Source organism: Nesoenas mayeri, assembly GCF_963082525.1.
Source record: "Nesoenas mayeri genome assembly, chromosome: 1".
Classification (NCBI taxonomy): Eukaryota; Metazoa; Chordata; class Aves; order Columbiformes; family Columbidae; genus Nesoenas; species Nesoenas mayeri.
The window spans coordinates 147,371,638-147,381,753 of NC_137541.1; positions in this window are offsets into that span (position 1 = coordinate 147,371,638).

Consider the following 10,116-nt stretch of genomic DNA (forward strand, 5'->3'; position numbering starts at 1 on the left):
TTTTAGTTATAAGCCATTAAGATGAGCAGCGGGTCAGAGCCTTAAAAAATAGGTAAGTACGTATTTGCTTATAAAATGAGTTTCTAACTACTGAACAGTATAATTTAGTAAAATGGAGGCAAACCAATTTCTGTTATGAAACTGTTGGAATACCAATTTCTGACTCTGGTGATCAGAACTATTCTCATTTTCAGTTAGTGTTATTGTAAGAGTGAGTGAATTAGCAGAGAATGCTGTCATGATTTAACCCCAGATAGCAACTAGGACCAAGCAAATACTCACTCTGGCCCCCAGCTCCAAGCTGGGTCGGGGGATGGAATTGGACAGGGGAAAAAAACTTGCAAATTGTGGGTTGAGATAAGAATAGTTTAATAGGACAGCAAAAGAAGATAATGTGATAGTAATAATAATAATAATAATAATAATAATAATAATAATAGAATATAAAAAACGTGATACACAATGCAGTCACTCACCACCCATGATACTGATAACCTATCTGCTCCCAAGCAGTGGTATTTGCTCTCTGGCTAACTCCAGTTTATATGTTGAGCATGATGCCATATGGTAAGCAACACACCTTGGGTTAGCTGTCCTGGCTTTGCTCCCTCTCAGCTTCTTGTGCACCAGGTAGAGCACAGGAAGATGAAAAGTCCTTGACTACCTGGAAACAACCAAAATATCAGTGTATTATCAACATTCTTCTCATACTAAATCCAAAACACAACACCATACCAGCTACTAGAAAGAAACTTGACTCTATTCCAGCCAAAACCAAGACAAATGCCTTCCTTCCATTTACAGTAGGATATTCCAGACATCTGGGTAACTGGATTTCAGTTAAGAGCACACTCCAAATCTTCCACAGATTTCAAGAGGTTTTGGTTGCGCCTCTATATGCCCACCCCTACTGCAGGTTTCCTTGGGTTTGAGTGACAAGCTGAAAGAAGAGATACTTACAAGCAAAAAAGCAATTTTTAAAGCTATACTTTCCTGTAGATCTATATATTTTAATTCAAGCTCTTCAGGAGAAGATTATCTTTTCTTACCTGTCTGCAATGTGCATATAAACAAACAAGTCCTGTGCTCGACTGGATCTGCAGCTTCAGTTATAAGGCCAATCATGAATCTTACTTGTTTTAGATTTCTAACACATCTTGACTTTCTTGTTCTTGCCTTTTAAACTGCAAGACCCTTGAGGCAAGGGCTGACTTTATTTATGACATATAACATAACATATGCTGTTGGAGATTAATTATAAAAAGAAACCCAAAATGTAACAAAACCCTTCACAGTAAGAAGAGACAATTCTAAGGGAAATTTTGCAACAGTTTTTAATGCTGTATGGTATTATCAGTATTAACAGCTTTATTAGAGCCTTGTATTAACAAGTCTTAGTGCAGTATATTAGTAGCAGCTGGCTCTGCATTAATTATCTACTAGTTTAAATGTGACAGCAATATGTATTTATAGTGGTCAGAAAATTTGTCATCTTGGCTAACTTTATCTCAGTAACTCAAAGTATTGCAAACTGTAATGATAAAGTAGCATAGGTCATCAGTATAACTACTGAGTAATGCATTTTATTTTACTGCAATGAAATCCAGAGTATCTTTTAGAATGACCATTGTACAGATACATGTCCTTCAGTATAACATTGAACAATTACATCTCCAGCCTTTAGAAATCTGGGCAAGAGTGTCTTGTTTGGGATTGGATCAACACAATTCAAAATCCTTTAGCTTCTTGAACTAAACTGCATGTTTTGTTTCAAGTCTTTTCAACATTTATCTGTGTTGCCCTACAGTGTGGTTGTGCCTAACCTGCTGGTAACCAAGATGTATAAAGAAAAATCTTGGTAGATGGATTATGTTTCACAAGATGCAACTGCATGTCTTTTTGGGGGTTAATCTGGGAATTCAAATAGTTATGTACCTTGTGGCACACTCAGAAAATCTGTCCATAGTGAAAAATTAATAATGCAAAACATGTAAACTCCAGCTCTTGTGATGTATTGAGATAATTTCAGGGGGACTTACATTGGTATTGAGTTGAGCTAAAATGAAATGCTTTGATTTCATTCAAAAAATGTTATTCATTGTTGCAGTTTTGTAATATTCAGCATTACCTTTAGATCAGAAATACTAAAGTGGCATGTTTTGACATTTCTGAACTTTGTGATTTTCAGAAGTTTCAGTAGTCAATGTTTGAATTTCTGTTCCAAATTGGGATAAAAGCAAATATGAAGACAGTGAAATTTTCAGTGGGACTGAAAACACATGTTCTTTAAGCCCTAGCTGTATCCTCATTCCACATAAAAAGAGTTTCAGATATTTGCCAGAGATACTGAATTTTGACTACATTCACTTTATTTCCTGACAATATAAAACAGTGGGGATGCAACATTTGTATAACTGTAATAGGTGACTGTTTATTAGCTGGCCTTCTCAGAAGTGGAAATTTTAGCATAAGAAAATGAAAATTCAGCATATGTTTGCGTTTTTCTGGAGACGTATAAACTTGAGTCTTTCTTCTTGCAATGAAACTGTCTCATTTTCCCCAGGAGATGCCTGATGTGCCCCTGTTCTTGTGCACTTTTAAGCAGAAAAAAAGGAAGTAGAGATGACACTTCTGCTGGGAATACCTGCGCCATGTGGGGATATACCAGCTCCAGGCCTCTTTCTTGACAACATCCTTGGGACAGTTCAGGCACAGGGATGCCTGCAGAGACTCAGGCAATTGAAAAATCACTTTCTGATATGTCTTTAGGATCTTTGTCATGCTCAAGTGCAGCGTATAATCTGGTCTTCAGTGTCTTCTGCCATTGTAGAAACAGGTATACTGGGAAGAAGTGGAGGTTAAATATTTGTCCTCTGTTATAAGCGAACAGCAAAATAAATTAACCCATTGCAGCCTGCTAGTGTGCTCCGTCCATGTATACAAAGAGACATATCTGCAAACACTCAAGACATTGCTCCAGGTGACAATGAACTTCTCATGCCTGCTTAAAAGGTTGGAAAGTTTATCATGCTCCTGTGAATTGGTGAGTACATTACATTTAATTTCAGTGAGCTGTTATCTGTAGCATCCTCCATATCCTCATGCCATGGCACTGAACAACAGTATCACCTCTCTAACAACCCTCACCTCATTCATAAGAATAGTCTTTATCTCACACACAGTACAGAGTCTCAAAGTGCCAGGGGATGTACAACAATGCACATATTTCACAGTGTGCTGGATAAACCTGTGTGATTTGCTGTGAGAGGTTTAAACACCTCGTTTGCCCCTGGGGCTTTTCTGTTTGAGGACAATTTAAACTCCACAGAGAGAGGCAGAGAGAATTCCCTTCTCCAAAAGGGATGCTCCCTTACCCATCTTGATCTTTGTCACATTTTAGCTATCTCTCCACCATGACAGGTAGCCTTCCTCTGTACAGACAGCTCTCAATCTGAAGTAATTAGGGGTGAGACTATCCAAGGGATAAGTCAGCTACAACAGAATATGGAGCACATATAAACGAGCCTGCACAGGTGATGAGATGCCTTTACCTTTGAAAGGCTGGAAGACTGCTTTCTAAGGAGAACAGAGGCAGCTTAAAACAGCCTTGCACTGTGTTGGCCCTTATGTTAGTTGCATGCTCGCTGTATCACTCACGTTGTACCTCTGTGGCAAAGCTGAGGATGCTGGGGGAAAGCTCTGCAATACAGACAAAACATATATGCATAGCTGAGAACGAACTTTAGTCACCTAGTGCTTTTTGTGATGTTTGTTTTAAAGCTATTTGTTTTGTTTTGGTTTTTTCTTTTTCTTTTTTTTTTTTTTTTTTTTTTTTTTTAACAAAGGGATATATTCAGGACCAATACCTACAGATAAAAATGGGAGTCTGACTCAGGAACCAGTCAGCTGTGTTCCCAGCTGCCCTGTGTGGGAGCTTCCCATACAAGCCATCCCACATGCACGTCTCCTAAATCTTTGTTCAGTGAAAAGCGCTGGTGGCCTGAACACCTTAATGAATCTTGTTGGTGGTGATATATTGGGCTGCTGTGATCCTCCAAGCACACGCCTCACATTTCCCATAAAGCGGGTGCTAAATCTGTGCTAATGTAATGTCCTCCCTGCAGAAGGTGAACACGCAAGGGCTGCAGAAATTCCCACTCTATGTCCCCTCCTGTAGGACTTCAGCAGCTTGCTTTGCTCAGTTCATAACTGACAAGTCCACCACACAAGCCAGTGGCATGTGGCTATTGCAGGCTGCCTTTTTTTTTTTTTTTTTTGGTTTGGTTTTTTTTTGGTTTTCAATATCAGAAGGGATTTCCCCAGATGTAGAGCAGGGCTTGTTTGGAAAGTAGTTTTCAATACCCATCTGGAGTGTGGGTGAAGGTGAAAGTTGTCAGGCTGTGAAAAATGGAATTGGTATTGGCTGACCTGAAATAGGCTGTAAAGTTCTATTCCTTGCAAAGGCAAGATATATTATTGCTGTAACGCCATTATTCCGCTCCATCACTTTTAAACCTTGTTCCCATTATCTGCAAGTTAAATATAACCCTATGTAAAAACAGGAAGGACAGTGCTAAGTTGTCCAGCTTAACAGCACACACTTAAAACATAATAGAGCACTTGTTACTGTATTTTATGGAACGGAAACTCCAAATGTAAAGATGTATTAAGGAAATATCTCAAAGTTATTAGGGAAGGATATTTACAATTACAGATTGCTTTATATTATGCTTTTATGAACATCTCAGGAAATGAAATAGCCCTCAGCTGTAGAGAGTGAAGAGGGAGGTAATTTTCCTTAATACGGGTGATAAAATTAATCTGATTGAAATCGCTAGCGATTATTTCGCAGAATACTGAGTGGCAGTACAATCACTTACACTCTTTTATATTTTTTTAGTCAAAGCTCGTGTAGATGAAAGCTAATTACAAAGTAGTGATGTGAAGCGCTAAGGAAATAGTTTGTATAGCATAGAACAGGCACAGCTAATTGGGGTTTGTGATTACACAGATTGTTGTTAGGGAGAATTAACTACCAGCAGTCTCTCCTGCAAAGCTTCTCATCAAGGGAAAGTAAAAATAGACACTGGATCTGTTATTTATCTAATTATGCTATGAATATTTTCACAAGCATGTTACACACTCTCAAATGGTTTGTTGTTCAAAAACTTTCAGTCTCATGTTGCTTCTGATCAAAGTTTCAATATGAAGTTTCTGACATTTGATTTTTTTCACTTAACATTACACACCCAGTCTTTCGACTCCACAAAACTATGCCTAGGAACTGAAAGGTATGAATTTAGACATCTATACATAACGCTGTGGCACTGGGAATGTTCAAAATGATTATTAGAAATGTAATGGGAGAGAGAAGATTACAGTGGGTGACCAAACAAAAGCCAAGATGGGCCTGAAATAGCACTGAGAAATATTTTCTTAGCTATTATTGTTTAAATTGTTGTGCAAGTCTACCAACAAATAAAACCCTGCAAATATGTGAAAAGGCAGGCCTTTGTTTTACACTGCTCTATATAGAACAGGAAGGGGTGGAGGGAAGAGACGTTCCATATGGAGATGCTGATCTTGTAAACTAATCTGCATGGGAGACTCCTTATGCTGCATGGAGCCTCACTGAAATCATTAGGACTCTGTGTGGTGCTGTGTGTAATCAGGCTGATAATAGATGCTCATTGAATTTGTCACATGTTTTGCTTTGCTTTGTTACTGCCTTTTACTTGCTGACCTGGAGGAGCTCGCTGAGATTGAAAGCTGTCATGTGATAAAGTTTCAGAGAAATCCGTAAGAGCTAAAACAGAAAGCCGCTTAGAGTCCTAATTTCTGGTGGATTATTGAATCAATGGATATTACTTAATAACAGATTCAGCAGACTTGGGTCATCACCAGAGTAGCTGCAAGTATTTTGGAGGAAGGCCCCTGAAGAACTTATTGGTGGGCTGTAAAACTATATATTAGTCTTCCTAGTATAAACATTTGTCAGTCTCCATAGAAGTTCTTGGGGAAAGAGAAAGCAATCATGAAATGCTTAGCCAATGGCATTCAAACAAATTGGCAAGCATATCACTGCTGAAAGGAGCAACACACCTTCTTGTGGGCATCACTTCCTGGAATTACTGCTTCTTGATGTACACCTCAGATACTCCTGTCTCCATGCATATAACTTCTCCCTGTACTGTCCCTCAAGGTGTACTTGAATAACACTCAGCTGCATTCTGTGAATGGGCTGGATGCTCAATATTTGTAAGACAACTGAGGGGAACACTGCAGCAGAGAAGTATTTTCCATCTGCCTAATCTCAATTTTCTGTATTATATAGAACGTACAGTCTTTCAGACTCAGTTTAGAAGCCTGAAGACAAATGGGTAATTCATAGCACTTTTAATAATTTATACACAAAATAAAAGCAAAGACCATCAGAAGTGGCTTCTGACTTTGGGTGGTCAGTTTGAGTCACTTGGGTATGGGTTTTCTTTGTAAAAAAATCTGAATTCCCACAATCTCCACTCCCAGTTAAAACTGAAATGCCCCAAGTCAGAGGACCATTTTAGCATAAGCTCATATGCTTTTATTTTGCTCCCTTTTTTTCTTCTATTTTTCTGAACAGTCCTCAGGCAACAGCTTGCTGAAATGTGAGTTATCCTATAATCCATCAGTTTCCTAACTTATTTGAACTAACAGCCCTGAAAACTTCTGTCAGTACTCTGAAAATTAGTCCTGCTGTGGAAATTGCTCTGTACCCAGAGGTACTTCTAGCTGGTTGGATATCATGGTGGGAGACAGAGCCTATATCTTGCTGCAGGCCCCAGGGATGAGCTATGATCAAGGCTCCTGTGAGTTTACGATCCATGCACCAACCCTCAGTGATAAGTGTCACCCTCAACATAGTCTTCCTAATGGTGATTCTGTGGAGCACAGTGGGAAAATCCCAGGACAGGTGATTTATACTACTTCCATGCAAATATATCCAGATAATTTGAGATTCAGCAAAAGTTACTAACCAGCAATACAAAACATAGTATTCTATATTCACAGAAAATAATAGATGTAGCAAAGTGATTGCTATGGGAAAGTACTGTTATACCTTTAAATAAAAACGTTTGGAAGAAAGTGTATGTATCCAGAGTAAAATTTTTGCAGAGAGGCCTTTTTGCTCTAGATAGTTAGTTTAAGACAAGCTGCATCTGATTTTCTAATGTCCTGAATTCCTCTAGCTTTCATTGACTTCACACTGGGGTGGCCAAAATCAAAGCTATAAATATAGTATTAAATGCCCGTAATAGTGCTGATTTCCCAGGCCTCCTGCTCCCCCACTTTTTTTAAAGAGCAGGACCACTGTCCCAGTGGAGACCCCTTGAGAGGATGGCTAGATACCCATACTTTGTAACTTGCACCCGTCCCCTAAGACTGGAGTACCACTTCCCTTTGAGTTCCCTACTGTGGTCCACATTCTCACAGGGGAGGAAGGAAGTAGTGTTAAGGTATGTATGGCAGCCTAAGTGGACAATGTCTACATACAGTACTGTTGGGGACCATAGCGTACAGCTGCCCTGCCTAAAAAGCCCCCCTAAAGCAAGTTACAAAGACAATGGAAAAACAGCTTCTCCTCTCCTGAGGCAGTGAACTTGCAGCTTCTGCTCAAACTCTCTGAAATGTTGTCTCCCTCTGATGTGGCACATGTAGTGAGTTTAAATTACCATTTTAATTAAAGCCACCTTCTTATGGAAAAATCCCTGCAATCACAAGCATCAGGCAGGTGAAGAGGAGCCTCAGCTGTGCCACCCTGTGTTAGGGGGATATCTTAGCAGAGACCTGCAGCTGGTCCTATGGTGCTGCCAGCTGTACTGAGGGCACTCAGCTGAGCCACAGGTATTGTATCCCAGACGTGGTATCTGCCTGCTGTGTAAGGAGATGGCATTTTAGAGTCCTCTGCAATGGGGAGATGAACAAGAAGAGGGGAAGCTTTATAGAAAAGGGAACGTTTTCCACCGGTTGGTTCAATTTACATTTGGAAAAGTATCAAGAACAGAGTTACAGCAGGTGACTCTGCTCATAGTAGGCATAAGAGGCTCTCGTTTTTCATGTGAGTACACAGAGGACATACTGGATCAGACAAGTTGTCCACCTCTTTCAGTAAACTGTTTATAAAATTGGCTAACTTCAGATGAGCATGCCAGAAACTCTGCAGTAGCTTGTTACAGAGACAACTTGCCTATAGGGAAAATTTCCTCCTAATCCACAGGCTGTTTTATGCCCTGAAGCATATGAATTTATATCCTTTCCCTAAAGTCTCAGAATCTTTTGGTTGTTTTTTTTTTCTGTACTTCTCTACAATAACTGGATATTTTGGTTATTGCACATAAAAGTTCAGTATATGCAGTATTACAATATTGTGTCACATACTTGTACTTAAAATACTTGCTATTTATTTTATCCAAAAAATGAGTACAGGTGTAATGTAAAATTATATATTTGTTCATATTATTAACGGTCTGACACTAGCAACATGCTGTATTCTACACATAGTAGCAGTTTCACTGCCATTGTGTATGAGCAGAAGATAAAAATTATATGAGTGTATGGAAATGATGAAAGGTCTAGACTTGTGCTTAGTAATTTTCCTGTGCTCCTCTAGTTTGTCCACTTCAAGTGACAGCCACTGAAAATTAAATGGTTTTCAATAAAAATTCCGTAACTTGAAATGAATCCCTTCAGGATAATTAGAGTATCTTGCACATAAAAAGTAATCATGCCTCCTCCACTCATGAAGAATCCTCCACAGCTGATTGGCATCCCTGAAGTGTTGGTCAAGACAGATCTTTAATTCCCATGAGATGTAACAGCTAAGAGACATCACCATGTCCCACTGCTCAGAGACACTCCTTCCTCAAGCACAGTGTTTTGCTGCTCTGTGCAAACTGTCCTGTACTATTTTTTGCACTGCTGTTGTTTGTGGCACCAACTCCACCTTGCCTCCTGCTTTTCTATTTCGGCAGTTCACCATCCCCAACAGCACTTGTTCTAGGACAAAGCGTGCCTCCCCTTATTTGACCACCTACATTAAAAACTCTGTCATCACTGGGGATCTTAGGGTTCATTTGTTGAAGACAAATTTTGTTCCAACCAACTCAAGTCTTAAATATTTTAAGACTTACTTAATGCTACAACTTACACGTTAGCTTTTGGGAAAACAGGAATCTCATTGTCAGGCCACAGATCTGGCAGAAACCTGGGGCATTTTTACTCCAAACCCCACATACTCATAAAAATACTACACTGAGCTTGTATCAGGGTGTCCTAATTTTCAGTACCATTTACACCTTGGGCTCAAATCTGTCCCATCACAGTCACAGGACTTTCAGTTCAGAGCAAGAGCCAGGCAAATATAAGTATTCCCTCAGTCTGCATTGTAGAAATGTCTGAAAGGAATCAACCAAAAAACACAGTGAAAAGTAAGTTTGACTTTGCATTTTTAAAGAAAATCCTTCCTATCAACTATTAATAACAGAGCAGAACTTAATAAATGTAATAAACTGCAATATTAATATTGTTATTCTTGTGTGTTACATAGACACCTAATTAAGAGCACCTTTGCAATATAGTAAAGACATTCCCAGAGATTTACAATCCACAAAGGACACAGGTGAAAGATAAAGGAGAGAAAAAAAGTAGTATTATCTCATTGATTTTAAGATGACAAACTGAGGCAGAGGATTGAAATACTTGTCTTTTGAGCCATTGACTTGAGGGGTCAGCTTTCACACCCAGTGATACACTCAGAGTTCAACATGTGATACAAAACCTAAGGGGGTTCCTTGCTTTGGGTTGCTTTTATGTGCACTTCAGGATCAACATTTCTCAGATGCTGTTCAATACAGGTAATTGGGGAATTATTTTCTTGTCCTATGCAAAGTTCTTAGTGTTTCAGTTTTCCATGGTGGTGACTGTAAGAACAGCTGAAATATTTTATGAAAATTAAGAGGAGAAATTCCCAAAGTCACTGCTCAGTCATTTGTCAGGAATGTAAAAACTGGGGTTTTCTGCTAAATCAGGCCTAAAGGGACTGTTAGTCCTGAAGGAACTAACGCATATGGATGAGAT